Consider the following 25,794-nt stretch of genomic DNA (forward strand, 5'->3'; position numbering starts at 1 on the left):
AAGCTGACTCAGGATTGGCGACCTCTCAGGGCACCTCTAAACGGACACAAATAACGGGCAAGCCCTATGAAAAGCACAGCATGAGTCTTGGTCCCACCTTTAAAAAGGAGGGTGACCTCTGGGATCTGGCAGCAGGATCTTTGGGAGATAAGAAAATATACTGCCTGCGATCGTGAAGTTTCAAGTCAGTCAAGAAAAGCAATCTCATGCACTGCACAAGCTCTTTCCCATGAGGCACCTCTCCTGCACTCTGTTTATGCAAATGAGCAAGCAGAGAGCTCAGGAATAAAACACCAAACTCATGTCCCCCAAAAAAGCAGCAGACAATTGCTGGATATTCCCCAACTTGTAATGCTTTTCTTTTAAACAAATGATAAACAGCCTCACCTGTGGCAAGGCTTAAAAAAATTGAATAAACTCTTAAATGTTCCTCTCCACGGAAATCTTTAGTAAAAGGCGAAAGATTTTTTCGTTTTGAAGAGAAACCAGAGTAAGTGACAATATAGCTCTCTAGGGTAAGTGGCGGCACATCAAAGACCCTGTCATTGCGAGGGTGAGGACCTGAAAGGTATTTTCAGGCTCTAAGAAAGAGGGCGAGAACCAGGCCGGTGGGCAAAACAGGCCAACATTTCAAAGTCTCTGCTCAAGGTACAAAAAGGTGGACTGTTCACATGTGTATGTCTGGGAATATGCAAATTTCTTTTGTACTCACCTCAGCTCATTAGGAGTTGTCGGGGCTGCTGGGGAAGGGGAACAGGAAATGTGAAACAGGCTTTTAGTTAAGTGGCACTGTAGGCCTTTTGTCCCCTAGCCATTTTACACTTTCAACACGCTCTACACATAGCCATGCACCGTATGTGCCTTTTTCACACGTACTTTCATTAAACCTGAATATAGAAGGATATATCTGTCTAGGCTGGAGACACGTGAAACAAGTCTGACGTGCCCCTTCAAGTCTACCTGAGAGGAAGCTGACTCAGGATTGGCGACCTCTCAGGGCACCTCTAACGGGCACAAATAACGGGCAAGCCCTATGAAAAGCACAGCATGAGTCTTGGTCCCACCTTTAAAAAGGAGGGTGACCTCTGGGGTCTGGCAGCAGGATCTTTGGGAGATAAAAAAATATACTGCCTGCGATCGTGAAGTTTCAAGTCAGTCAAGAAAAGCAATCTCATGCACTGCACAAGCTCTTTCCCATGAGGCACCTCTCCTGCACTCTGTTTATGCAAATGAGCAAGCAGAGAGCTCAGGAATAAAACACCAAACTCATGTCCCTCAAAAAAGCAGCAGACAATTGCTGGATATTCCCCAACTTGTAATGCTTTTCTTTTAAACAAATGATAAACAGCCTCACCTGTGGCAAGGCTTAAAAAAATTGAATAAACTCTTAAATGTTCCTCTCCACGGAAATCTTTAGTAAAAGGCGAAAGATTTTTTCGTTTTGAAGAGAAACCAGAGTAAGTGACAATATAGCTCTCTAGGGTAAGTGGCGGCACATCAAAGACCCTGTCATTGCGAGGGTGAGGACCTGAAAGGTATTTTCAGGCTCTAAGAAAGAGGGCGAGAACCAGGCCGGTGGGCAAAACAGGCCAACATTTCAAAGTCTCTGCTCAAGGTACAAAAAGGTGGACTGTTCACATGTGTATGTCTGGGAATATGCAAATTTCTTTTGTACTCACCTCAGCTCATTAGGAGTTGTCGGGGCTGCTGGGGAAGGGGAACAGGAAATGTGAATCAGGCTTTTAGTTAAGTGGCACTGTAGGCCTTTTGTCCCCTAGCCATTTTACGCTTTCAACACCATCTCTCCAATCGATATGCTCAGAGCCACCACTGTGCTCTACACATAGCCATGCACCGTATGTGCCTTTTTCACACGTACTTTCATTAAACCTGAATATAGAAGGATATATCTGTCTAGGCTGGAGACACATGAAACAAGTCTGACGTGCCCCTTCAAGTCTACCTGAGAGGAAGCTGACTCAGGATTGGTGACCTCTCACGGGCACAAATAACGGGCAAGCCCTATGAAAAGCACAGCATGAGTCTTGGTCCCACCTTTAAAAAGGAGGGTGACCTCTGGGATCTGGCAGCAGGATCTTTGGGAGATAAGAAAATATACTGCCTGCAATCGTGAAGTTTCAAGTCAGTCAAGAAAAGCAATCTCATGCACTGCACAAGCTCTTTCCCATGAGGCACCTCTCCTGCACTCTGTTTATGCAAATGAGCAAGCAGAGAGCTCAGGAATAAAACACCAAACTCATGTCCCCCAAAAAAGCAGCAGACAATTGCTGGATATTCCCCAACTTGTAATGCTTTTCTTTTAAACAAATGATAAACAGCCTCACCTGTGGCAAGGCTTAAAAAAATTGAATAAACTCTTAAATGTTCCTCTCCACGGAAATCTTTAGTAAAAGGCGAAAGATTTTTTCGTTTTGAAGAGAAACCAGAGTAAGTGACAATATAGCTCTCTAGGGTAAGTGGCGGCACATCAAAGACCCTGTCATTGCGAGGGTGAGGACCTGAAAGGTATTTTCAGGCTCTAAGAAAGAGGGCGAGAACCAGGCCGGTGGGCAAAACAGGCCAACATTTCAAAGTCTCTGCTCAAGGTACAAAAAGGTGGACTGTTCACATGTGTATGTCTGGGAATATGCAAATTTCTTTTGTACTCACCTCAGCTCATTAGGAGTTGTCGGGGCTGCTGGGGAAGGGGAACAGGAAATGTGAATCAGGCTTTTAGTTAAGTGGCACTGTAGGCCTTTTGTCCCCTAGCCATTTTACGCTTTCAACACGCTCTACACATAGCCATGCACCGTATGTGCCTTTTTCACACGTACTTTCATTAAACCTGAATATAGAAGGATATATCTGTCTAGGCTGGAGACACGTGAAACAAGTCTGACGTGCCCCTTCAAGTCTACCTGAGAGGAAGCTGACTCAGGATTGGTGACCTCTCACGGGCACAAATAACGGGCAAGCCCTATGAAAAGCACAGCATGAGTCTTGGTCCCACCTTTAAAAAGGAGGGTGACCTCTGGGATCTGGCAGCAGGATCTTTGGGAGATAAGAAAATATACTGCCTGCAATCGTGAAGTTTCAAGTCAGTCAAGAAAAGCAATCTCATGCACTGCACAAGCTCTTTCCCATGAGGCACCTCTCCTGCACTCTGTTTATGCAAATGAGCAAGCAGAGAGCTCAGGAATAAAACACCAAACTCATGTCCCCCAAAAAAGCAGCAGACAATTGCTGGATATTCCCCAACTTGTAATGCTTTTCTTTTAAACAAATGATAAACAGCCTCACCTGTGGCAAGGCTTAAAAAAATTGAATAAACTCTTAAATGTTCCTCTCCACGGAAATCTTTAGTAAAAGGCGAAAGATTTTTTCGTTTTGAAGAGAAACCAGAGTAAGTGACAATATAGCTCTCTAGGGTAAGTGGCGGCACATCAAAGACCCTGTCATTGCGAGGGTGAGGACCTGAAAGGTATTTTCAGGCTCTAAGAAAGAGGGCGAGAACCAGGCCGGTGGGCAAAACAGGCCAACATTTCAAAGTCTCTGCTCAAGGTACAAAAAGGTGGACTGTTCACATGTGTATGTCTGGGAATATGCAAATTTCTTTTGTACTCACCTCAGCTCATTAGGAGTTGTCGGGGCTGCTGGGGAAGGGGAACAGGAAATGTGAATCAGGCTTTTAGTTAAGTGGCACTGTAGGCCTTTTGTCCCCTAGCCATTTTACGCTTTCAACACCATCTCTCCAATCGATATGCTCAGAGCCACCACTGTGCTCTACACATAGCCATGCACCGTATGTGCCTTTTTCACACGTACTTTCATTAAACCTGAATATAGAAGGATATATCTGTCTAGGCTGGAGACACATGAAACAAGTCTGACGTGCCCCTTCAAGTCTACCTGAGAGGAAGCTGACTCAGGATTGGTGACCTCTCACGGGCACAAATAACGGGCAAGCCCTATGAAAAGCACAGCATGAGTCTTGGTCCCACCTTTAAAAAGGAGGGTGACCTCTGGGATCTGGCAGCAGGATCTTTGGGAGATAAGAAAATATACTGCCTGCAATCGTGAAGTTTCAAGTCAGTCAAGAAAAGCAATCTCATGCACTGCACAAGCTCTTTCCCATGAGGCACCTCTCCTGCACTCTGTTTATGCAAATGAGCAAGCAGAGAGCTCAGGAATAAAACACCAAACTCATGTCCCCCAAAAAAGCAGCAGACAATTGCTGGATATTCCCCAACTTGTAATGCTTTTCTTTTAAACAAATGATAAACAGCCTCACCTGTGGCAAGGATTAAAAAAATTGAATAAACTCTTAAATGTTCCTCTCCACGGAAATCTTTAGTAAAAGGCGAAAGATTTTTTCGTTTTGAAGAGAAACCAGAGTAAGTGACAATATAGCTCTCTAGGGTAAGTGGCGGCACATCAAAGACCCTGTCATTGCGAGGGTGAGGACCTGAAAGGTATTTTCAGGCTCTAAGAAAGAGGGCGAGAACCAGGCCGGTGGGCAAAACAGGCCAACATTTCAAAGTCTCTGCTCAAGGTACAAAAAGGTGGACTGTTCACATGTGTATGTCTGGGAATATGCAAATTTCTTTTGTACTCACCTCAGCTCATTAGGAGTTGTCGGGGCTGCTGGGGAAGGGGAACAGGAAATGTGAATCAGGCTTTTAGTTAAGTGGCACTGTAGGCCTTTTGTCCCCTAGCCATTTTACGCTTTCAACACCATCCCTCCAATCGATATGCTCAGAGCCACCACTGTGCTCTACACATAGCCATGCACCGTATGTGCCTTTTTCACACGTACTTTCATTAAACCTGAATATAGAAGGATATATCTGTCTAGGCTGGAGACACGTGAAACAAGTCTGACGTGCCCCTTCAAGTCTACCTGAGAGGAAGCTGACTCAGGATTGGCGACCTCTCAGGGCACCTCTAACAGGCACAAATAACGGGCAAGCCCTATGAAAAGCACAGCATGAGTCTTGGTCCCACCTTTAAAAAGGAGGGTGACCTCTGGGATCTGGCAGCAGGATCTTTGGGAGATAAGAAAATATACTGCCTGCGATCGTGAAGTTTCAAGTCAGTCAAGAAAAGCAATCTCATGCACTGCACAAGCTCTTTCCCATGAGGCACCTCTCCTGCACTCTGTTTATGCAAATGAGCAAGCAGAGAGCTCAGGAATAAAACACCAAACTCATGTCCCCCAAAAAAGCAGCAGACAATTGCTGGATATTCCCCAACTTGTAATGCTTTTCTTTTAAACAAATGATAAACAGCCTCACCTGTGGCAAGGCTTAAAAAAATTGAATAAACTCTTAAATGTTCCTCTCCACGGAAATCTTTAGTAAAAGGCGAAAGATTTTTTCGTTTTGAAGAGAAACCAGAGTAAGTGACAATATAGCTCTCTAGGGTAAGTGGCGGCACATCAAAGACCCTGTCATTGCGAGGGTGAGGACCTGAAAGGTATTTTCAGGCTCTAAGAAAGAGGGCGAGAACCAGGCCGGTGGGCAAAACAGGCCAACATTTCAAAGTCTCTGCTCAAGGTACAAAAAGGTGGACTGTTCACATGTGTATGTCTGGGAATATGCAAATTTCTTTTGTACTCACCTCAGCTCATTAGGAGTTGTCGGGGCTGCTGGGGAAGGGGAACAGGAAATGTGAATCAGGCTTTTAGTTAAGTGGCACTGTAGGCCTTTTGTCCCCTAGCCATTTTACGCTTTCAACACGCTCTACACATAGCCATGCACCGTATGTGCCTTTTTCACACGTACTTTCATTAAACCTGAATATAGAAGGATATATCTGTCTAGGCTGGAGACACATGAAACAAGTCTGACGTGCCCCTTCAAGTCTACCTGAGAGGAAGCTGACTCAGGATTGGTGACCTCTCACGGGCACAAATAAGGGGCAAGCCCTATGAAAAGCACAGCATGAGTCTTGGTCCCACCTTTAAAAAGGAGGGTGACCTCTGGGATCTGGCAGCAGGATCTTTGGGAGATAAGAAAATATACTGCCTGCGATCGTGAAGTTTGAAGTCAGTCAAGAAAAGCAATCTCATGCACTGCACAAGCTCTTTCCCATGAGGCACCTCTCCTGCACTCTGTTTATGCAAATGAGCAAGCAGAGAGCTCAGGAATAAAACACCAAACTCATGTCCCCCAAAAAAGCAGCAGACAATTGCTGGATATTCCCCAACTTCTAATACTTTTCTTTTAAACAAATGATAAACAGCCTCACCTGTGGCAAGGCTTAAAAAAATTGAATAAACTCTTAAATGTTCCTCGCCACGGAAATCTTTAGTAAAAGGCGAAAGATTTTTTCGTTTTGAAGAGAAACCAGAATAAGTGACAATATAGCTCTCTAGGGTAAGTGGCGCCACATCAAAGACCCTGTCATTGCGAGGGTGAGGACCTGAAAGGTATTTTCAGGCTCTAAGAAAGAGGGCGAGAACCAGGCCGGTGGGCAAAACAGGCCAACATTTCAGAGTCTCTGCTCAAGGTACAAAAAGGTGGACTGTTCACATGTGTATATCTGGGAATATGCAAATTTCTTTTGTACTCACCTCAGCTCATTAGGAGTTGTCGGGGCTGCTGGGGAAGGGGAACAGGAAATGTGAATCAGGCTTTTAGTTAAGTGGCACTGTAGGCCTTTTGTCCCCTAGCCATTTTACGCTTTCAACACCATCCCTCCAATCGATAGGCTCAGAGCCACCACTGTGCTCTACACATAGCCATGCACCGTATGTGCCTTTTTCACACGTACTTTCATTAAACCTGAATATAGAAGGATATATCTGTCTAGGCTGGAGACACGTGAAACAAGTCTGACGTGCCCCTTCAAGTCTACCTGAGAGGAAGCTGACTCAGGATTGGCGACCTCTCAGGGCACCTCTAAACGGACACAAATAACGGGCAAGCCCTATGAAAAGCACAGCATGAGTCTTGGTCCCACCTTTAAAAAGGAGGGTGACCTCTGGGATCTGGCAGCAGGATCTTTGGGAGATAAGAAAATATACTGCCTGCGATCGTGAAGTTTCAAGTCAGTCAAGAAAAACAATCTCATGCACTGCACAAGCTCTTTCCCATGAGGCACCTCTCCTGCACTCTGTTTATGCAAATGAGCAAGCAGAGAGCTCAGGAATAAAACACCAAACTCATGTCCCCCAAAAAAGCAGCAGACAATTGCTGGATATTCCCCAACTTGTAATGCTTTTCTTTTAAACAAATGATAAACAGCCTCACCTGTGGCAAGGCTTAAAAAAATTGAATAAACTCTTAAATGTTCCTCTCCACGGAAATCTTTAGTAAAAGGCGAAAGATTTTTTCGTTTTGAAGAGAAACCAGAGTAAGTGACAATATAGCTCTCTAGGGTAAGTGGCGGCACATCAAAGACCCTGTCATTGCGAGGGTGAGGACCTGAAAGGTATTTTCAGGCTCTAAGAAAGAGGGCGAGAACCAGGCCGGTGGGCAAAACAGGCCAACATTTCAAAGTCTCTGCTCAAGGTACAAAAAGGTGGACTGTTCACATGTGTATGTCTGGGAATATGCAAATTTCTTTTGTACTCACCTCAGCTCATTAGGAGTTGTCGGGGCTGCTGGGGAAGGGGAACAGGAAATGTGAAACAGGCTTTTAGTTAAGTGGCACTGTAGGCCTTTTGTCCCCTAGCCATTTTACACTTTCAACACGCTCTACACATAGCCATGCACCGTATGTGCCTTTTTCACACGTACTTTCATTAAACCTGAATATAGAAGGATATATCTGTCTAGGCTGGAGACACGTGAAACAAGTCTGACGTGCCCCTTCAAGTCTACCTGAGAGGAAGCTGACTCAGGATTGGCGACCTCTCAGGGCACCTCTAACGGGCACAAATAACGGGCAAGCCCTATGAAAAGCACAGCATGAGTCTTGGTCCCACCTTTAAAAAGGAGGGTGACCTCTGGGATCTGGCAGCAGGATCTTTGGGAGATAAGAAAATATACTGCCTGCGATCGTGAAGTTTCAAGTCAGTCAAGAAAAGCAATCTCATGCACTGCACAAGCTCTTTCCCATGAGGCACCTCTCCTGCACTCTGTTTATGCAAATGAGCAAGCAGAGAGCTCAGGAATAAAACACCAAACTCATGTCCCTCAAAAAAGCAGCAGACAATTGCTGGATATTCCCCAACTTGTAATGCTTTTCTTTTAAACAAATGATAAACAGCCTCACCTGTGGCAAGGCTTAAAAAAATTGAATAAACTCTTAAATGTTCCTCTCCACGGAAATCTTTAGTAAAAGGCGAAAAAAAATTTCGTTTTGAAGAGAAACCAGAGTAAGTGACAATATAGCTCTCTAGGGTAAGTGGCGGCACATCAAAGACCCTGTCATTGCGAGGGTGAGGACCTGAAAGGTATTTTCAGGCTCTAAGAAAGAGGGCGAGAACCAGGCCGGTGGGCAAAACAGGCCAACATTTCAAAGTCTCTGCTCAAGGTACAAAAAGGTGGACTGTTCACATGTGTATGTCTGGGAATATGCAAATTTCTTTTGTACTCACCTCAGCTCATTAGGAGTTGTCGGGGCTGCTGGGGAAGGGGAACAGGAAATGTGAATCAGGCTTTTAGTTAAGTGGCACTGTAGGCCTTTTGTCCCCTAGCCATTTTACGCTTTCAACACCATCTCTCCAATCGATATGCTCAGAGCCACCACTGTGCTCTACACATAGCCATGCACCGTATGTGCCTTTTTCACACGTACTTTCATTAAACCTGAATATAGAAGGATATATCTGTCTAGGCTGGAGACACATGAAACAAGTCTGACGTGCCCCTTCAAGTCTACCTGAGAGGAAGCTGACTCAGGATTGGTGACCTCTCACGGGCACAAATAAGGGGCAAGCCCTATGAAAAGCACAGCATGAGTCTTGGTCCCACCTTTAAAAAGGAGGGTGACCTCTGGGATCTGGCAGCAGGATCTTTGGGAGATAAGAAAATATACTGCCTGCGATCGTGAAGTTTGAAGTCAGTCAAGAAAAGCAATCTCATGCACTGCACAAGCTCTTTCCCATGAGGCACCTCTCCTGCACTCTGTTTATGCAAATGAGCAAGCAGAGAGCTCAGGAATAAAACACCAAACTCATGTCCCCCAAAAAAGCAGCAGACAATTGCTGGATATTCCCCAACTTCTAATACTTTTCTTTTAAACAAATGATAAACAGCCTCACCTGTGGCAAGGCTTAAAAAAATTGAATAAACTCTTAAATGTTCCTCGCCACGGAAATCTTTAGTAAAAGGCGAAAGATTTTTTCGTTTTGAAGAGAAACCAGAATAAGTGACAATATAGCTCTCTAGGGTAAGTGGCGCCACATCAAAGACCCTGTCATTGCGAGGGTGAGGACCTGAAAGGTATTTTCAGGCTCTAAGAAAGAGGGCGAGAACCAGGCCGGTGGGCAAAACAGGCCAACATTTCAGAGTCTCTGCTCAAGGTACAAAAAGGTGGACTGTTCACATGTGTATATCTGGGAATATGCAAATTTCTTTTGTACTCACCTCAGCTCATTAGGAGTTGTCGGGGCTGCTGGGGAAGGGGAACAGGAAATGTGAATCAGGCTTTTAGTTAAGTGGCACTGTAGGCCTTTTGTCCCCTAGCCATTTTACGCTTTCAACACCATCCCTCCAATCGATATGCTCAGAGCCACCACTGTGCTCTACACATAGCCATGCACCGTATGTGCCTTTTTCACACGTACTTTCATTAAACCTGAATATAGAAGGATATATCTGTCTAGGCTGGAGACACGTGAAACAAGTCTGACGTGCCCCTTCAAGTCTACCTGAGAGGAAGCTGACTCAGGATTGGCGACCTCTCAGGGCACCTCTAAACGGACACAAATAACGGGCAAGCCCTATGAAAAGCACAGCATGAGTCTTGGTCCCACCTTTAAAAAGGAGGGTGACCTCTGGGATCTGGCAGCAGGATCTTTGGGAGATAAGAAAATATACTGCCTGCGATCGTGAAGTTTCAAGTCAGTCAAGAAAAGCAATCTCATGCACTGCACAAGCTCTTTCCCATGAGGCACCTCTCCTGCACTCTGTTTATGCAAATGAGCAAGCAGAGAGCTCAGGAATAAAACACCAAACTCATGTCCCCCAAAAAAGCAGCAGACAATTGCTGGATATTCCCCAACTTGTAATGCTTTTCTTTTAAACAAATGATAAACAGCCTCACCTGTGGCAAGGCTTAAAAAAATTGAATAAACTCTTAAATGTTCCTCTCCACGGAAATCTTTAGTAAAAGGCGAAAGATTTTTTCGTTTTGAAGAGAAACCAGAGTAAGTGACAATATAGCTCTCTAGGGTAAGTGGCGGCACATCAAAGACCCTGTCATTGCGAGGGTGAGGACCTGAAAGGTATTTTCAGGCTCTAAGAAAGAGGGCGAGAACCAGGCCGGTGGGCAAAACAGGCCAACATTTCAAAGTCTCTGCTCAAGGTACAAAAAGGTGGACTGTTCACATGTGTATGTCTGGGAATATGCAAATTTCTTTTGTACTCACCTCAGCTCATTAGGAGTTGTCGGGGCTGCTGGGGAAGGGGAACAGGAAATGTGAAACAGGCTTTTAGTTAAGTGGCACTGTAGGCCTTTTGTCCCCTAGCCATTTTACACTTTCAACACGCTCTACACATAGCCATGCACCGTATGTGCCTTTTTCACACGTACTTTCATTAAACCTGAATATAGAAGGATATATCTGTCTAGGCTGGAAACACGTGAAACAAGTCTGACGTGCCCCTTCAAGTCTACCTGAGAGGAAGCTGACTCAGGATTGGCGACCTCTCAGGGCACCTCTAACGGGCACAAATAACGGGCAAGCCCTATGAAAAGCACAGCATGAGTCTTGGTCCCACCTTTAAAAAGGAGGGTGACCTCTGGGGTCTGGCAGCAGGATCTTTGGGAGATAAAAAAATATACTGCCTGCGATCGTGAAGTTTCAAGTCAGTCAAGAAAAGCAATCTCATGCACTGCACAAGCTCTTTCCCATGAGGCACCTCTCCTGCACTCTGTTTATGCAAATGAGCAAGCAGAGAGCTCAGGAATAAAACACCAAACTCATGTCCCTCAAAAAAGCAGCAGACAATTGCTGGATATTCCCCAACTTGTAATGCTTTTCTTTTAAACAAATGATAAACAGCCTCACCTGTGGCAAGGCTTAAAAAAATTGAATAAACTCTTAAATGTTCCTCTCCACGGAAATCTTTAGTAAAAGGCGAAAGATTTTTTCGTTTTGAAGAGAAACCAGAGTAAGTGACAATATAGCTCTCTAGGGTAAGTGGCGGCACATCAAAGACCCTGTCATTGCGAGGGTGAGGACCTGAAAGGTATTTTCAGGCTCTAAGAAAGAGGGCGAGAACCAGGCCGGTGGGCAAAACAGGCCAACATTTCAAAGTCTCTGCTCAAGGTACAAAAAGGTGGACTGTTCACATGTGTATATCTGGGAATATGCAAATTTCTTTTGTACTCACCTCAGCTCATTAGGAGTTGTCGGGGCTGCTGGGGAAGGGGAACAGGAAATGTGAATCAGGCTTTTAGTTAAGTGGCACTGTAGGCCTTTTGTCCCCTAGCCATTTTACGCTTTCAACACGCTCTACACATAGCCATGCACCGTATGTGCCTTTTTCACACGTACTTTCATTAAACCTGAATATAGAAGGATATATCTGTCTAGGCTGGAGACACGTGAAACAAGTCTGACGTGCCCCTTCAAGTCTACCTGAGAGGAAGCTGACTCAGGATTGGTGACCTCTCACGGGCACAAATAACGGGCAAGCCCTATGAAAAGCACAGCATGAGTCTTGGTCCCACCTTTAAAAAGGAGGGTGACCTCTGGGATCTGGCAGCAGGATCTTTGGGAGATAAGAAAATATACTGCCTGCGATCGTGAAGTTTCAAGTCAGTCAAGAAAAGCAATCTCATGCACTGCACAAGCTCTTTCCCATGAGGCACCTCTCCTGCACTCTGTTTATGCAAATGAGCAAGCAGAGAGCTCAGGAATAAAACACCAAACTCATGTCCCCCAAAAAAGCAGCAGACAATTGCTGGATATTCCCCAACTTGTAATGCTTTTCTTTTAAACAAATGATAAACAGCCTCACCTGTGGCAAGGCTTAAAAAAATTGAATAAACTCTTAAATGTTCCTCTCCACGGAAATCTTTAGTAAAAGGCGAAAGATTTTTTCGTTTTGAAGAGAAACCAGAGTAAGTGACAATATAGCTCTCTAGGGTAAGTGGCGGCACATCAAAGACCCTGTCATTGCGAGGGTGAGGACCTGAAAGGTATTTTCAGGCTCTAAGAAAGAGGGCGAGAACCAGGCCGGTGGGCAAAACAGGCCAACATTTCAAAGTCTCTGCTCAAGGTACAAAAAGGTGGACTGTTCACATGTGTATGTCTGGGAATATGCAAATTTCTTTTGTACTCACCTCAGCTCATTAGGAGTTGTCGGGGCTGCTGGGGAAGGGGAACAGGAAATGTGAATCAGGCTTTTAGTTAAGTGGCACTGTAGGCCTTTTGTCCCCTAGCCATTTTACGCTTTCAACACGCTCTACACATAGCCATGCACCGTATGTGCCTTTTTCACACGTACTTTCATTAAACCTGAATATAGAAGGATATATCTGTCTAGGCTGGAGACACGTGAAACAAGTCTGACGTGCCCCTTCAAGTCTACCTGAGAGGAAGCTGACTCAGGATTGGTGACCTCTCACGGGCACAAATAACGGGCAAGCCCTATGAAAAGCACAGCATGAGTCTTGGTCCCACCTTTAAAAAGGAGGGTGACCTCTGGGATCTGGCAGCAGGATCTTTGGGAGATAAGAAAATATACTGCCTGCGATCGTGAAGTTTCAAGTCAGTCAAGAAAAGCAATCTCATGCACTGCACAAGCTCTTTCCCATGAGGCACCTCTCCTGCACTCTGTTTATGCAAATGAGCAAGCAGAGAGCTCAGGAATAAAACACCAAACTCATGTCCCCCAAAAAAGCAGCAGACAATTGCTGGATATTCCCCAACTTGTAATGCTTTTCTTTTAAACAAATGATAAACAGCCTCACCTGTGGCAAGGCTTAAAAAAATTGAATAAACTCTTAAATGTTCCTCTCCACGGAAATCTTTAGTAAAAGGCGAAAGATTTTTTCGTTTTGAAGAGAAACCAGAGTAAGTGACAATATAACTCTCTAGGGTAAGTGGCGGCACATCAAAGACCCTGTCATTGCGAGGGTGAGGACCTGAAAGGTATTTTCAGGCTCTAAGAAAGAGGGCGAGAACCAGGCCGGTGGGCAAAACAGGCCAACATTTCAAAGTCTCTGCTCAAGGTACAAAAAGGTGGACTGTTCACATGTGTATGTCTGGGAATATGCAAATTTCTTTTGTACTCACCTCAGCTCATTAGGAGTTGTCGGGGCTGCTGGGGAAGGGGAACAGGAAATGTGAATCAGGCTTTTAGTTAAGTGGCACTGTAGGCCTTTTGTCCCCTAGCCATTTTACGCTTTCAACACCATCTCTCCAATCGATATGCTCAGAGCCACCACTGTGCTCTACACATAGCCATGCACCGTATGTGCCTTTTTCACACGTACTTTCATTAAACCTGAATATAGAAGGATATATCTGTCTAGGCTGGAGACACATGAAACAAGTCTGACGTGCCCCTTCAAGTCTACCTGAGAGGAAGCTGACTCAGGATTGGTGACCTCTCACGGGCACAAATAACGGGCAAGCCCTATGAAAAGCACAGCATGAGTCTTGGGCCCACCTTTAAAAAGGAGGGTGACCTCTGGGATCTGGCAGCAGGATCTTTGGGAGATAAGAAAATATACTGCCTGCAATCGTGAAGTTTCAAGTCAGTCAAGAAAAGCAATCTCATGCACTGCACAAGCTCTTTCCCATGAGGCACCTCTCCTGCACTCTGTTTATGCAAATGAGCAAGCAGAGAGCTCAGGAATAAAACACCAAACTCATGTCCCCCAAAAAAGCAGCAGACAATTGCTGGATATTCCCCAACTTGTAATGCTTTTCTTTTAAACAAATGATAAACAGCCTCACCTGTGGCAAGGATTAAAAAAATTGAATAAACTCTTAAATGTTCCTCTCCACGGAAATCTTTAGTAAAAGGCGAAAGATTTTTTCGTTTTGAAGAGAAACCAGAGTAAGTGACAATATAGCTCTCTAGGGTAAGTGGCGGCACATCAAAGACCCTGTCATTGCGAGGGTGAGGACCTGAAAGGTATTTTCAGGCTCTAAGAAAGAGGGCGAGAACCAGGCCGGTGGGCAAAACAGGCCAACATTTCAAAGTCTCTGCTCAAGGTACAAAAAGGTGGACTGTTCACATGTGTATGTCTGGGAATATGCAAATTTCTTTTGTACTCACCTCAGCTCATTAGGAGTTGTCGGGGCTGCTGGGGAAGGGGAACAGGAAATGTGAATCAGGCTTTTAGTTAAGTGGCACTGTAGGCCTTTTGTCCCCTAGCCATTTTACGCTTTCAACACCATCCCTCCAATCGATATGCTCAGAGCCACCACTGTGCTCTACACATAGCCATGCACCGTATGTGCCTTTTTCACACGTACTTTCATTAAACCTGAATATAGAAGGATATATCTGTCTAGGCTGGAGACACGTGAAACAAGTCTGACGTGCCCCTTCAAGTCTACCTGAGAGGAAGCTGACTCAGGATTGGCGACCTCTCAGGGCACCTCTAACAGGCACAAATAACGGGCAAGCCCTATGAAAAGCACAGCATGAGTCTTGGTCCCACCTTTAAAAAGGAGGGTGACCTCTGGGATCTGGCAGCAGGATCTTTGGGAGATAAGAAAATATACTGCCTGCGATCGTGAAGTTTCAAGTCAGTCAAGAAAAGCAATCTCATGCACTGCACAAGCTCTTTCCCATGAGGCACCTCTCCTGCACTCTGTTTATGCAAATGAGCAAGCAGAGAGCTCAGGAATAAAACACCAAACTCATGTCCCCCAAAAAAGCAGCAGACAATTGCTGGATATTCCCCAACTTGTAATGCTTTTCTTTTAAACAAATGATAAACAGCCTCACCTGTGGCAAGGCTTAAAAAAATTGAATAAACTCTTAAATGTTCCTCTCCACGGAAATCTTTAGTAAAAGGCGAAAGATTTTTTCGTTTTGAAGAGAAACCAGAGTAAGTGACAATATAGCTCTCTAGGGTAAGTGGCGGCACATCAAAGACCCTGTCATTGCGAGGGTGAGGACCTGAAAGGTATTTTCAGGCTCTAAGAAAGAGGGCGAGAACCAGGCCGGTGGGCAAAACAGGCCAACATTTCAAAGTCTCTGCTCAAGGTACAAAAAGGTGGACTGTTCACATGTGTATGTCTGGGAATATGCAAATTTCTTTTGTACTCACCTCAGCTCATTAGGAGTTGTCGGGGCTGCTGGGGAAGGGGAACAGGAAATGTGAATCAGGCTTTTAGTTAAGTGGCACTGTAGGCCTTTTGTCCCCTAGCCATTTTACGCTTTCAACACGCTCTACACATAGCCATGCACCGTATGTGCCTTTTTCACACGTACTTTCATTAAACCTGAATATAGAAGGATATATCTGTCTAGGCTGGAGACACGTGAAACAAGTCTGACGTGCCCCTTCAAGTCTACCTGAGAGGAAGCTGACTCAGGATTGGCGACCTCTCAGGGCACCTCTAACGGGCACAAATAACGGGCAAGCCCTATGAAAAGCACAGCATGAGTCTTGGTCCCACCTTTAAAAAGGAGGGTGACCTCTGGGATCTGGCAGCAGGATCTTTGGGAGATAAGAAAATATACTGCCTGCGATCGTGAAGTTTCAAGTCAGTCAAGAAAAGCAATCTCATGCACTGCACAAGCTCTTTCCCATGAGGCACCTCTCCTGCACTCTGTTTATGCAAATGAGCAAGCAGAGAGCTCAGGAATAAAACACCAAACTCATGTCCCTCAAAAAAGCAGCAGACAATTGCTGGATATTCCCCAACTTGTAATGCTTTTCTTTTAAACAAATGATAAACAGCCTCTCCTGTGGCAAGGCTTAAAAAAATTGAATAAACTCTTAAATGTTCCTCTCCACGGAAATCTTTAGTAAAAGGCGAAAGATTTTTTCGTTTTGAAGAGAAAACAGAGTAAGTGACAATATAGCTCTCTAGGGTAAGTGGCGGCACATCAAAGACCCTGTCATTGCGAGGGTGAGGACCTGAAAGGTATTTTCAGGCTCTAAGAAAGAGGGCGAGAACCAGGCCGGTGGGCAAAACAGGCCAACATTTCAAAGTCTCTGCTCAAGGTACAAAAAGGTGGACTGTTCACATGTGTATGTCTGGGAATATGCAAATTTCTTTTGTACTCACCTCAGCTCATTAGGAGTTGTCGGGGCTGCTGGGGAAGGGGAACAGGAAATGTGAATCAGGCTTTTAGTTAAGTGGCACTGTAGGCCTTTTGTCCCCTAGCCATTTTACGCTTTCAACACCATCTCTCCAATCGATATGCTCAGAGCCACCACTGTGCTCTACACATAGCCATGCACCGTATGTGCCTTTTTCACACGTACTTTCATTAAACCTGAATATAGAAGGATATATCTGTCTAGGCTGGAGACACATGAAACAAGTCTGACGTGCCCCTTCAAGTCTACCTGAGAGGAAGCTGACTCAGGATTGGTGACCTCTCACGGGCACAAATAACGGGCAAGCCCTATGAAAAGCACAGCATGAGTCTTGGTCCCACCTTTAAAAAGGAGGGTGACCTCTGGGATCTGGCAGCAGGATCTTTGGGAGATAAGAAAATATACTGCCTGCGATCGTGAAGTTTCAAGTCAGTCAAGAAAAGCAATCTCATGCACTGCACAAGCTCTTTCCCATGAGGCACCTCTCCTGCACTCTGTTTATGCAAATGAGCAAGCAGAGAGCTCAGGAATAAAACACCAAACTCATGTCCCCCAAAAAAGCAGCAGACAATTGCTGGATATTCCCCAACTTGTAATGCTTTTCTTTTAAACAAATGATAAACAGCCTCACCTGTGGCAAGGCTTAAAAAAATTGAATAAACTCTTAAATGTTCCTCTCCACGGAAATCTTTAGTAAAAGGCGAAAGATTTTTTCGTTTTGAAGAGAAACCAGAGTAAGTGACAATATAGCTCTCTAGGGTAAGTGGCGGCACATCAAAGACCCTGTCATTGCGAGGGTGAGGACCTGAAAGGTATTTTCAGGCTCTAAGAAAGAGGGCGAGAACCAGGCCGGTGGGCAAAACAGGCCAACATTTCAAAGTCTCTGCTCAAGGTACAAAAAGGTGGACTGTTCACATGTTTATGTCTGGGAATATGCAAATTTCTTTTGTACTCACCTCAGCTCATTAGGAGTTGTCGGGGCTGCTGGGGAAGGGGAACAGGAAATGTGAATCAGGCTTTTAGTTAAGTGGCACTGTAGGCCTTTTGTCCCCTAGCCATTTTACGCTTTCAACACGCTCTACACATAGCCATGCACCGTATGTGCCTTTTTCACACGTACTTTCATTAAACCTGAATATAGAAGGATATATCTGTCTAGGCTGGAGACACGTGAAACAAGTCTGACGTGCCCCTTCAAGTCTACCTGAGAGGAAGCTGACTCAGGATTGGTGACCTCTCACGGGCACAAATAACGGGCAAGCCCTATGAAAAGCACAGCATGAGTCTTGGTCCCACCTTTAAAAAGGAGGGTGACCTCTGGGATCTGGCAGCAGGATCTTTGGGAGATAAGAAAATATACTGCCTGCGATCGTGAAGTTTCAAGTCAGTCAAGAAAAGCAATCTCATGCACTGCACAAGCTCTTTCCCATGAGGCACCTCTCCTGCACTCTGTTTATGCAAATGAGCAAGCAGAGAGCTCAGGAATAAAACACCAAACTCATGTCCCCCAAAAAAGCAGCAGACAATTGCTGGATATTCCCCAACTTGTAATGCTTTTCTTTTAAACAAATGATAAACAGCCTCACCTGTGGCAAGGCTTAAAAAAATTGAATAAACTCTTAAATGTTCCTCTCCACGGAAATCTTTAGTAAAAGGCGAAAGATTTTTTCGTTTTGAAGAGAAACCAGAGTAAGTGACAATATAGCTCTCTAGGGTAAGTGGCGGCACATCAAAGACCCTGTCATTGCGAGGGTGAGGACCTGAAAGGTATTTTCAGGCTCTAAGAAAGAGGGCGAGAACCAGGCCGGTGGGCAAAACAGGCCAACATTTCAAAGTCTCTGCTCAAGGTACAAAAAGGTGGACTGTTCACATGTGTATGTCTGGGAATATGCAAATTTCTTTTGTACTCACCTCAGCTCATTAGGAGTTGTCGGGGCTGCTGGGGAAGGGGAACAGGAAATGTGAATCAGGCTTTTAGTTAAGTGGCACTGTAGGCCTTTTGTCCCCTAGCCATTTTACGCTTTCAACACCATCTCTCCAATCGATATGCTCAGAGCCACCACTGTGCTCTACACATAGCCATGCACCGTATGTGCCTTTTTCACACGTACTTTCATTAAACCTGAATATAGAAGGATATATCTGTCTAGGCTGGAGACACATGAAACAAGTCTGACGTGCCCCTTCAAGTCTACCTGAGAGGAAGCTGACTCAGGATTGGTGACCTCTCACGGGCACAAATAACGGGCAAGCCCTATGAAAAGCACAGCATGAGTCTTGGGCCCACCTTTAAAAAGGAGGGTGACCTCTGGGATCTGGCAGCAGGATCTTTGGGAGATAAGAAAATATACTGCCTGCAATCGTGAAGTTTCAAGTCAGTCAAGAAAAGCAATCTCATGCACTGCACAAGCTCTTTCCCATGAGGCACCTCTCCTGCACTCTGTTTATGCAAATGAGCAAGCAGAGAGCTCAGGAATAAAACACCAAACTCATGTCCCCCAAAAAAGCAGCAGACAATTGCTGGATATTCCCCAACTTGTAATGCTTTTCTTTTAAACAAATGATAAACAGCCTCACCTGTGGCAAGGATTAAAAAAATTGAATAAACTCTTAAATGTTCCTCTCCACGGAAATCTTTAGTAAAAGGCGAAAGATTTTTTCGTTTTGAAGAGAAACCAGAGTAAGTGACAATATAGCTCTCTAGGGTAAGTGGCGGCACATCAAAGACCCTGTCATTGCGAGGGTGAGGACCTGAAAGGTATTTTCAGGCTCTAAGAAAGAGGGCGAGAACCAGGCCGGTGGGCAAAACAGGCCAACATTTCAAAGTCTCTGCTCAAGGTACAAAAAGGTGGACTGTTCACATGTGTATGTCTGGGAATATGCAAATTTCTTTTGTACTCACCTCAGCTCATTAGGAGTTGTCGGGGCTGCTGGGGAAGGGGAACAGGAAATGTGAATCAGGCTTTTAGTTAAGTGGCACTGTAGGCCTTTTGTCCCCTAGCCATTTTACGCTTTCAACACCATCTCTCCAATCGATATGCTCAGAGCCACCACTGTGCTCTACACATAGCCATGCACCGTATGTGCCTTTTTCACACGTACTTTCATTAAACCTGAATATAGAAGGATATATCTGTCTAGGCTGGAGACACATGAAACAAGTCTGACGTGCCCCTTCAAGTCTACCTGAGAGGAAGCTGACTCAGGATTGGTGACCTCTCACGGGCACAAATAACGGGCAAGCCCTATGAAAAGCACAGCATGAGTCTTGGTCCCACCTTTAAAAAGGAGGGTGACCTCTGGGATCTGGCAGCAGGATCTTTGGGAGATAAGAAAATATACTGCCTGCAATCGTGAAGTTTCAAGTCAGTCAAGAAAAGCAATCTCATGCACTGCACAAGCTCTTTCCCATGAGGCACCTCTCCTGCACTCTGTTTATGCAAATGAGCAAGCAGAGAGCTCAGGAATAAAACACCAAACTCATGTCCCCCAAAAAAGCAGCAGACAATTGCTGGATATTCCCCAACTTGTAATGCTTTTCTTTTAAACAAATGATAAACAGCCTCACCTGTGGCAAGGATTAAAAAAATTGAATAAACTCTTAAATGTTCCTCTCCACGGAAATCTTTAGTAAAAGGCGAAAGATTTTTTCGTTTTGAAGAGAAACCAGAGTAAGTGACAATATAGCTCTCTAGGGTAAGTGGCGGCACATCAAAGACCCTGTCATTGCGAGGGTGAGGACCTGAAAGGTATTTTCAGGCTCTAAGAAAGAGGGCGAGAACCAGGCCGGTGGGCAAAACAGGCCAACATTTCAAAGTCTCTGCTCAAGGTACAAAAAGGTGGACTGTTCACATGTGTATGTCTGGGAATATGCAAATTTCTTTTGTACTCACCTCAGCTCATTAGGAGTTGTCGGGGCTGCTGGGGAAGGGGAACAGGAAATGTGAATCAGGCTTTTAGTTAAGTGGCACTGTAGGCCTTTTGTCCCCTAGCCATTTTACGCTTTCAACACCATCCCTCCAATCGATATGCTCAGAGCCACCACTGTGCTCTACACATAGCCATGCACCGTATGTGCCTTTTTCACACGTACTTTCATTAAACCTGAATATAGAAGGATATATCTGTCTAGGCTGGAGACACGTGAAACAAGTCTGACGTGCCCCTTCAAGTCTACCTGAGAGGAAGCTGACTCAGGATTGGCGACCTCTCAGGGCACCTCTAACAGGCACAAATAACGGGCAAGCCCTATGAAAAGCACAGCATGAGTCTTGGTCCCACCTTTAAAAAGGAGGGTGACCTCTGGGATCTGGCAGCAGGATCTTTGGGAGATAAGAAAATATACTGCCTGCGATCGTGAAGTTTCAAGTCAGTCAAGAAAAGCAATCTCATGCACTGCACAAGCTCTTTCCCATGAGGCACCTCTCCTGCACTCTGTTTATGCAAATGAGCAAGCAGAGAGCTCAGGAATAAAACACCAAACTCATGTCCCCCAAAAAAGCAGCAGACAATTGCTGGATATTCCCCAACTTGTAATGCTTTTCTTTTAAACAAATGATAAACAGCCTCACCTGTGGCAAGGCTTAAAAAAATTGAATAAACTCTTAAATGTTCCTCTCCACGGAAATCTTTAGTAAAAGGCGAAAGATTTTTTCGTTTTGAAGAGAAACCAGAGTAAGTGACAATATAGCTCTCTAGGGTAAGTGGCGGCACATCAAAGACCCTGTCATTGCGAGGGTGAGGACCTGAAAGGTATTTTCAGGCTCTAAGAAAGAGGGCGAGAACCAGGCCGGTGGGCAAAACAGGCCAACATTTCAAAGTCTCTGCTCAAGGTACAAAAAGGTGGACTGTTCACATGTGTATGTCTGGGAATATGCAAATTTCTTTTGTACTCACCTCAGCTCATTAGGAGTTGTCGGGGCTGCTGGGGAAGGGGAACAGGAAATGTGAATCAGGCTTTTAGTTAAGTGGCACTGTAGGCCTTTTGTCCCCTAGCCATTTTACGCTTTCAACACGCTCTACACATAGCCATGCACCGTATGTGCCTTTTTCACACGTACTTTCATTAAACCTGAATATAGAAGGATATATCTGTCTAGGCTGGAGACACGTGAAACAAGTCTGACGTGCCCCTTCAAGTCTACCTGAGAGGAAGCTGACTCAGGATTGGTGACCTCTCAGGACACCTCTAAACGGACACAAATAACGGGCAAGCCCTATGAAAAGCACAGCATGAGTCTTGGTCCCACCTTTAAAAAGGAGGGTGACCTCTGGGATCTGGCAGCAGGATCTTTGGGAGATAAGAAAATATACTGCCTGCAATCGTGAAGTTTCAAGTCAGTCAAGAAAAGCAATCTCATGCACTGCACAAGCTCTTTCCCATGAGGCACCTCTCCTGCACTCTGTTTATGCAAATGAGCAAGCAGAGAGCTCAGGAATAAAACACCAAACTCATGTCCCCCAAAAAAGCAGCAGACAATTGCTGGATATTCCCCAACTTGTAATGCTTTTCTTTTAAACAAATGATAAACAGCCTCACCTGTGGCAAGGCTTAAAAAAATTGAATAAACTCTTAAATGTTCCTCTCCACGGAAATCTTTAGTAAAAGGCGAAAGATTTTTTCGTTTTGAAGAGAAACCAGAGTAAGTGACAATATAGCTCTCTAGGGTAAGTGGCGGCACATCAAAGACCCTGTCATTGCGAGGGTGAGGACCTGAAAGGTATTTTCAGGCTCTAAGAAAGAGGGCGAGAACCAGGCCGGTGGGCAAAACAGGCCAACATTTCAAAGTCTCTGCTCAAGGTACAAAAAGGTGGACTGTTCACATGTGTATGTCTGGGAATATGCAAATTTCTTTTGTACTCACCTCAGCTCATTAGGAGTTGTCGGGGCTGCTGGGGAAGGGGAACAGGAAATGTGAATCAGGCTTTTAGTTAAGTGGCACTGTAGGCCTTTTGTCCCCTAGCCATTTTACGCTTTCAACACCATCTCTCCAATCGATATGCTCAGAGCCACCACTGTGCTCTACACATAGCCATGCACCGTATGTGCCTTTTTCACACGTACTTTCATTAAACCTGAATATAGAAGGATATATCTGTCTAGGCTGGAGACACATGAAACAAGTCTGACGTGCCCCTTCAAGTCTACCTGAGAGGAAGCTGACTCAGGATTGGTGACCTCTCACGGGCACAAATAAGGGGCAAGCCCTATGAAAAGCACAGCATGAGTCTTGGTCCCACCTTTAAAAAGGAGGGTGACCTCTGGGATCTGGCAGCAGGATCTTTGGGAGATAAGAAAATATACTGCCTGCGATCGTGAAGTTTGAAGTCAGTCAAGAAAAGCAATCTCATGCACTGCACAAGCTCTTTCCCATGAGGCACCTCTCCTGCACTCTGTTTATGCAAATGAGCAAGCAGAGAGCTCAGGAATAAAACACCAAACTCATGTCCCCCAAAAAAGCAGCAGACAATTGCTGGATATTCCCCAACTTCTAATACTTTTCTTTTAAACAAATGATAAACAGCCTCACCTGTGGCAAGGCTTAAAAAAATTGAATAAACTCTTAAATGTTCCTCGCCACGGAAATCTTTAGTAAAAGGCGAAAGATTTTTTCGTTTTGAAGAGAAACCAGAATAAGTGACAATATAGCTCTCTAGGGTAAGTGGCGCCACATCAAAGACCCTGTCATTGCGAGGGTGAGGACCTGAAAGGTATTTTCAGGCTCTAAGAAAGAGGGCGAGAACCAGGCCGGTGGGCAAAACAGGCCAACATTTCAGAGTCTCTGCTCAAGGTACAAAAAGGTGGACTGTTCACATGTGTATATCTGGGAATATGCAAATTTCTTTTGTACTCACCTCAGCTCATTAGGAGTTGTCGGGGCTGCTGGGGAAGGGGAACAGGAAATGTGAATCAGGCTTTTAGTTAAGTGGCACTGTAGGCCTTTTGTCCCCTAGCCATTTTACGCTTTCAACACCATCCCTCCAATCGATATGCTCAGAGCCACCACTGTGCTCTACACATAGCCATGCACCGTATGTGCCTTTTTCACACGTACTTTCATTAAACCTGAATATAGAAGGATATATCTGTCTAGGCTGGAGACACGTGAAACAAGTCTGACGTGCCCCTTCAAGTCTACCTGAGAGGAAGCTGACTCAGGATTGGCGACCTCTCAGGGCACCTCTAAACGGACACAAATAACGGGCAAGCCCTATGAAAAGCACAGCATGAGTCTTGGTCCCACCTTTAAAAAGGAGGGTGACCTCTGGGATCTGGCAGCAGGATCTTTGGGAGATAAGAAAATATACTGCCTGCGATCGTGAAGTTTCAAGTCAGTCAAGAAAAGCAATCTCATGCACTGCACAAGCTCTTTCCCATGAGGCACCTCTCCTGCACTCTGTTTATGCAAATGAGCAAGCAGAGAGCTCAGGAATAAAACACCAAACTCATGTCCCCCAAAAAAGCAGCAGACAATTGCTGGATATTCCCCAACTTGTAATGCTTTTCTTTTAAACAAATGATAAACAGCCTCACCTGTGGCAAGGCTTAAAAAAATTGAATAAACTCTTAAATGTTCCTCTCCACGGAAATCTTTAGTAAAAGGCGAAAGATTTTTTCGTTTTGAAGAGAAACCAGAGTAAGTGACAATATAGCTCTCTAGGGTAAGTGGCGGCACATCAAAGACCCTGTCATTGCGAGGGTGAGGACCTGAAAGGTATTTTCAGGCTCTAAGAAAGAGGGCGAGAACCAGGCCGGTGGGCAAAACAGGCCAACATTTCAAAGTCTCTGCTCAAGGTACAAAAAGGTGGACTGTTCACATGTGTATGTCTGGGAATATGCAAATTTCTTTTGTACTCACCTCAGCTCATTAGGAGTTGTCGGGGCTGCTGGGGAAGGGGAACAGGAAATGTGAATCAGGCTTTTAGTTAAGTGGCACTGTAGGCCTTTTGTCCCCTAGCCATTTTACGCTTTCAACACCATCTCTCCAATCGATATGCTCAGAGCCACCACTGTGCTCTACACATAGCCATGCACCGTATGTGCCTTTTTCACACGTACTTTCATTAAACCTGAATATAGAAGGATATATCTGTCTAGGCTGGAGACACATGAAACAAGTCTGACGTGCCCCTTCAAGTCTACCTGAGAGGAAGCTGACTCAGGATTGGTGACCTCTCACGGGCACAAATAAGGGGCAAGCCCTATGAAAAGCACAGCATGAGTCTTGGTCCCACCTTTAAAAAGGAGGGTGACCTCTGGGATCTGGCAGCAGGATCTTTGGGAGATAAGAAAATATACTGCCTGCGATCGTGAAGTTTGAAGTCAGTCAAGAAAAGCAATCTCATGCACTGCACAAGCTCTTTCCCATGAGGCACCTCTCCTGCACTCTGTTTATGCAAATGAGCAAGCAGAGAGCTCAGGAATAAAACACCAAACTCATGTCCCCCAAAAAAGCAGCAGACAATTGCTGGATATTCCCCAACTTCTAATACTTTTCTTTTAAACAAATGATAAACAGCCTCACCTGTGGCAAGGCTTAAAAAAATTGAATAAACTCTTAAATGTTCCTCGCCACGGAAATCTTTAGTAAAAGGCGAAAGATTTTTTCGTTTTGAAGAGAAACCAGAATAAGTGACAATATAGCTCTCTAGGGTAAGTGGCGCCACATCAAAGACCCTGTCATTGCGAGGGTGAGGACCTGAAAGGTATTTTCAGGCTCTAAGAAAGAGGGCGAGAACCAGGCCGGTGGGCAAAACAGGCCAACATTTCAGAGTCTCTGCTCAAGGTACAAAAAGGTGGACTGTTCACATGTGTATATCTGGGAATATGCAAATTTCTTTTGTACTCACCTCAGCTCATTAGGAGTTGTCGGGGCTGCTGGGGAAGGGGAACAGGAAATGTGAATCAGGCTTTTAGTTAAGTGGCACTGTAGGCCTTTTGTCCCCTAGCCATTTTACGCTTTCAACACCATCCCTCCAATCGATATGCTCAGAGCCACCACTGTGCTCTACACATAGCCATGCACCGTATGTGCCTTTTTCACACGTACTTTCATTAAACCTGAATATAGAAGGATATATCTGTCTAGGCTGGAGACACGTGAAACAAGTCTGACGTGCCCCTTCAAGTCTACCTGAGAGGAAGCTGACTCAGGATTGGCGACCTCTCAGGGCACCTCTAAACGGACACAAATAACGGGCAAGCCCTATGAAAAGCACAGCATGAGTCTTGGTCCCACCTTTAAAAAGGAGGGTGACCTCTGGGATCTGGCAGCAGGATCTTTGGGAGATAAGAAAATATACTGCCTGCGATCGTGAAGTTTCAAGTCAGTCAAGAAAAGCAATCTCATGCACTGCACAAGCTCTTTCCCATGAGGCACC

General features: G+C 45.0%; 26 non-coding genes across 26 annotated transcripts; all 26 read right to left on the bottom strand.

Moving 5' to 3' along the window:
• Nucleotides 1-379: 379 nt before the first annotated feature.
• On the bottom strand, nucleotides 380-494 carry LOC146773764 (U5 spliceosomal RNA). Its single transcript, XR_014975120.1, has one exon. It is a non-coding gene; the product is annotated as a U5 spliceosomal RNA (small nuclear RNA).
• Nucleotides 495-1,346: 852 nt separating this feature from the next.
• On the bottom strand, nucleotides 1,347-1,461 carry LOC146773765 (U5 spliceosomal RNA). The gene has a single exon (XR_014975121.1). It is a non-coding gene; the product is annotated as a U5 spliceosomal RNA (small nuclear RNA).
• Nucleotides 1,462-2,337: 876 nt separating this feature from the next.
• LOC146773766 (U5 spliceosomal RNA) lies at nucleotides 2,338-2,452 on the bottom strand. Its single transcript, XR_014975122.1, has one exon. It is a non-coding gene; the product is annotated as a U5 spliceosomal RNA (small nuclear RNA).
• An 840-nt stretch (nucleotides 2,453-3,292) lies between these two features.
• Nucleotides 3,293-3,407, bottom strand: LOC146773767 (U5 spliceosomal RNA). The gene has a single exon (XR_014975123.1). It is a non-coding gene; the product is annotated as a U5 spliceosomal RNA (small nuclear RNA).
• Nucleotides 3,408-4,283: 876 nt separating this feature from the next.
• On the bottom strand, nucleotides 4,284-4,398 carry LOC146773768 (U5 spliceosomal RNA). The gene has a single exon (XR_014973979.1). It is a non-coding gene; the product is annotated as a U5 spliceosomal RNA (small nuclear RNA).
• Nucleotides 4,399-5,286: 888 nt separating this feature from the next.
• Nucleotides 5,287-5,401, bottom strand: LOC146773769 (U5 spliceosomal RNA). The gene has a single exon (XR_014972420.1). It is a non-coding gene; the product is annotated as a U5 spliceosomal RNA (small nuclear RNA).
• Nucleotides 5,402-6,241: 840 nt separating this feature from the next.
• On the bottom strand, nucleotides 6,242-6,356 carry LOC146773770 (U5 spliceosomal RNA). Its single transcript, XR_014974604.1, has one exon. It is a non-coding gene; the product is annotated as a U5 spliceosomal RNA (small nuclear RNA).
• Nucleotides 6,357-7,245: 889 nt separating this feature from the next.
• LOC146773771 (U5 spliceosomal RNA) lies at nucleotides 7,246-7,360 on the bottom strand. The gene has a single exon (XR_014972421.1). It is a non-coding gene; the product is annotated as a U5 spliceosomal RNA (small nuclear RNA).
• Nucleotides 7,361-8,212: 852 nt separating this feature from the next.
• On the bottom strand, nucleotides 8,213-8,327 carry LOC146773772 (U5 spliceosomal RNA). Its single transcript, XR_014974819.1, has one exon. It is a non-coding gene; the product is annotated as a U5 spliceosomal RNA (small nuclear RNA).
• Nucleotides 8,328-9,203: 876 nt separating this feature from the next.
• On the bottom strand, nucleotides 9,204-9,318 carry LOC146773773 (U5 spliceosomal RNA). The gene has a single exon (XR_014974605.1). It is a non-coding gene; the product is annotated as a U5 spliceosomal RNA (small nuclear RNA).
• An 889-nt stretch (nucleotides 9,319-10,207) lies between these two features.
• Nucleotides 10,208-10,322, bottom strand: LOC146773774 (U5 spliceosomal RNA). The gene has a single exon (XR_014972422.1). It is a non-coding gene; the product is annotated as a U5 spliceosomal RNA (small nuclear RNA).
• An 852-nt stretch (nucleotides 10,323-11,174) lies between these two features.
• LOC146773775 (U5 spliceosomal RNA) lies at nucleotides 11,175-11,289 on the bottom strand. Its single transcript, XR_014972423.1, has one exon. It is a non-coding gene; the product is annotated as a U5 spliceosomal RNA (small nuclear RNA).
• An 840-nt stretch (nucleotides 11,290-12,129) lies between these two features.
• LOC146773776 (U5 spliceosomal RNA) lies at nucleotides 12,130-12,244 on the bottom strand. Its single transcript, XR_014972424.1, has one exon. It is a non-coding gene; the product is annotated as a U5 spliceosomal RNA (small nuclear RNA).
• Nucleotides 12,245-13,084: 840 nt separating this feature from the next.
• On the bottom strand, nucleotides 13,085-13,199 carry LOC146773777 (U5 spliceosomal RNA). Its single transcript, XR_014972425.1, has one exon. It is a non-coding gene; the product is annotated as a U5 spliceosomal RNA (small nuclear RNA).
• Nucleotides 13,200-14,075: 876 nt separating this feature from the next.
• Nucleotides 14,076-14,190, bottom strand: LOC146773778 (U5 spliceosomal RNA). The gene has a single exon (XR_014973980.1). It is a non-coding gene; the product is annotated as a U5 spliceosomal RNA (small nuclear RNA).
• An 888-nt stretch (nucleotides 14,191-15,078) lies between these two features.
• LOC146773779 (U5 spliceosomal RNA) lies at nucleotides 15,079-15,193 on the bottom strand. Its single transcript, XR_014972426.1, has one exon. It is a non-coding gene; the product is annotated as a U5 spliceosomal RNA (small nuclear RNA).
• Nucleotides 15,194-16,045: 852 nt separating this feature from the next.
• Nucleotides 16,046-16,160, bottom strand: LOC146773780 (U5 spliceosomal RNA). The gene has a single exon (XR_014974453.1). It is a non-coding gene; the product is annotated as a U5 spliceosomal RNA (small nuclear RNA).
• An 876-nt stretch (nucleotides 16,161-17,036) lies between these two features.
• Nucleotides 17,037-17,151, bottom strand: LOC146773781 (U5 spliceosomal RNA). The gene has a single exon (XR_014972427.1). It is a non-coding gene; the product is annotated as a U5 spliceosomal RNA (small nuclear RNA).
• Nucleotides 17,152-17,991: 840 nt separating this feature from the next.
• On the bottom strand, nucleotides 17,992-18,106 carry LOC146773782 (U5 spliceosomal RNA). Its single transcript, XR_014972428.1, has one exon. It is a non-coding gene; the product is annotated as a U5 spliceosomal RNA (small nuclear RNA).
• An 876-nt stretch (nucleotides 18,107-18,982) lies between these two features.
• On the bottom strand, nucleotides 18,983-19,097 carry LOC146773783 (U5 spliceosomal RNA). Its single transcript, XR_014973982.1, has one exon. It is a non-coding gene; the product is annotated as a U5 spliceosomal RNA (small nuclear RNA).
• An 876-nt stretch (nucleotides 19,098-19,973) lies between these two features.
• LOC146773784 (U5 spliceosomal RNA) lies at nucleotides 19,974-20,088 on the bottom strand. The gene has a single exon (XR_014973983.1). It is a non-coding gene; the product is annotated as a U5 spliceosomal RNA (small nuclear RNA).
• Nucleotides 20,089-20,976: 888 nt separating this feature from the next.
• LOC146773785 (U5 spliceosomal RNA) lies at nucleotides 20,977-21,091 on the bottom strand. The gene has a single exon (XR_014972429.1). It is a non-coding gene; the product is annotated as a U5 spliceosomal RNA (small nuclear RNA).
• An 853-nt stretch (nucleotides 21,092-21,944) lies between these two features.
• On the bottom strand, nucleotides 21,945-22,059 carry LOC146773786 (U5 spliceosomal RNA). Its single transcript, XR_014972430.1, has one exon. It is a non-coding gene; the product is annotated as a U5 spliceosomal RNA (small nuclear RNA).
• Nucleotides 22,060-22,935: 876 nt separating this feature from the next.
• Nucleotides 22,936-23,050, bottom strand: LOC146773787 (U5 spliceosomal RNA). Its single transcript, XR_014974606.1, has one exon. It is a non-coding gene; the product is annotated as a U5 spliceosomal RNA (small nuclear RNA).
• Nucleotides 23,051-23,939: 889 nt separating this feature from the next.
• On the bottom strand, nucleotides 23,940-24,054 carry LOC146773788 (U5 spliceosomal RNA). The gene has a single exon (XR_014972431.1). It is a non-coding gene; the product is annotated as a U5 spliceosomal RNA (small nuclear RNA).
• Nucleotides 24,055-24,930: 876 nt separating this feature from the next.
• Nucleotides 24,931-25,045, bottom strand: LOC146773789 (U5 spliceosomal RNA). The gene has a single exon (XR_014974607.1). It is a non-coding gene; the product is annotated as a U5 spliceosomal RNA (small nuclear RNA).
• Nucleotides 25,046-25,794: the final 749 nt, after the last annotated feature.

This window comes from Triturus cristatus, chromosome 12 (genome assembly GCF_964204655.1).
Source record: "Triturus cristatus chromosome 12, aTriCri1.1, whole genome shotgun sequence".
NCBI classification, from domain to species: domain Eukaryota; kingdom Metazoa; phylum Chordata; class Amphibia; order Caudata; family Salamandridae; genus Triturus; species Triturus cristatus.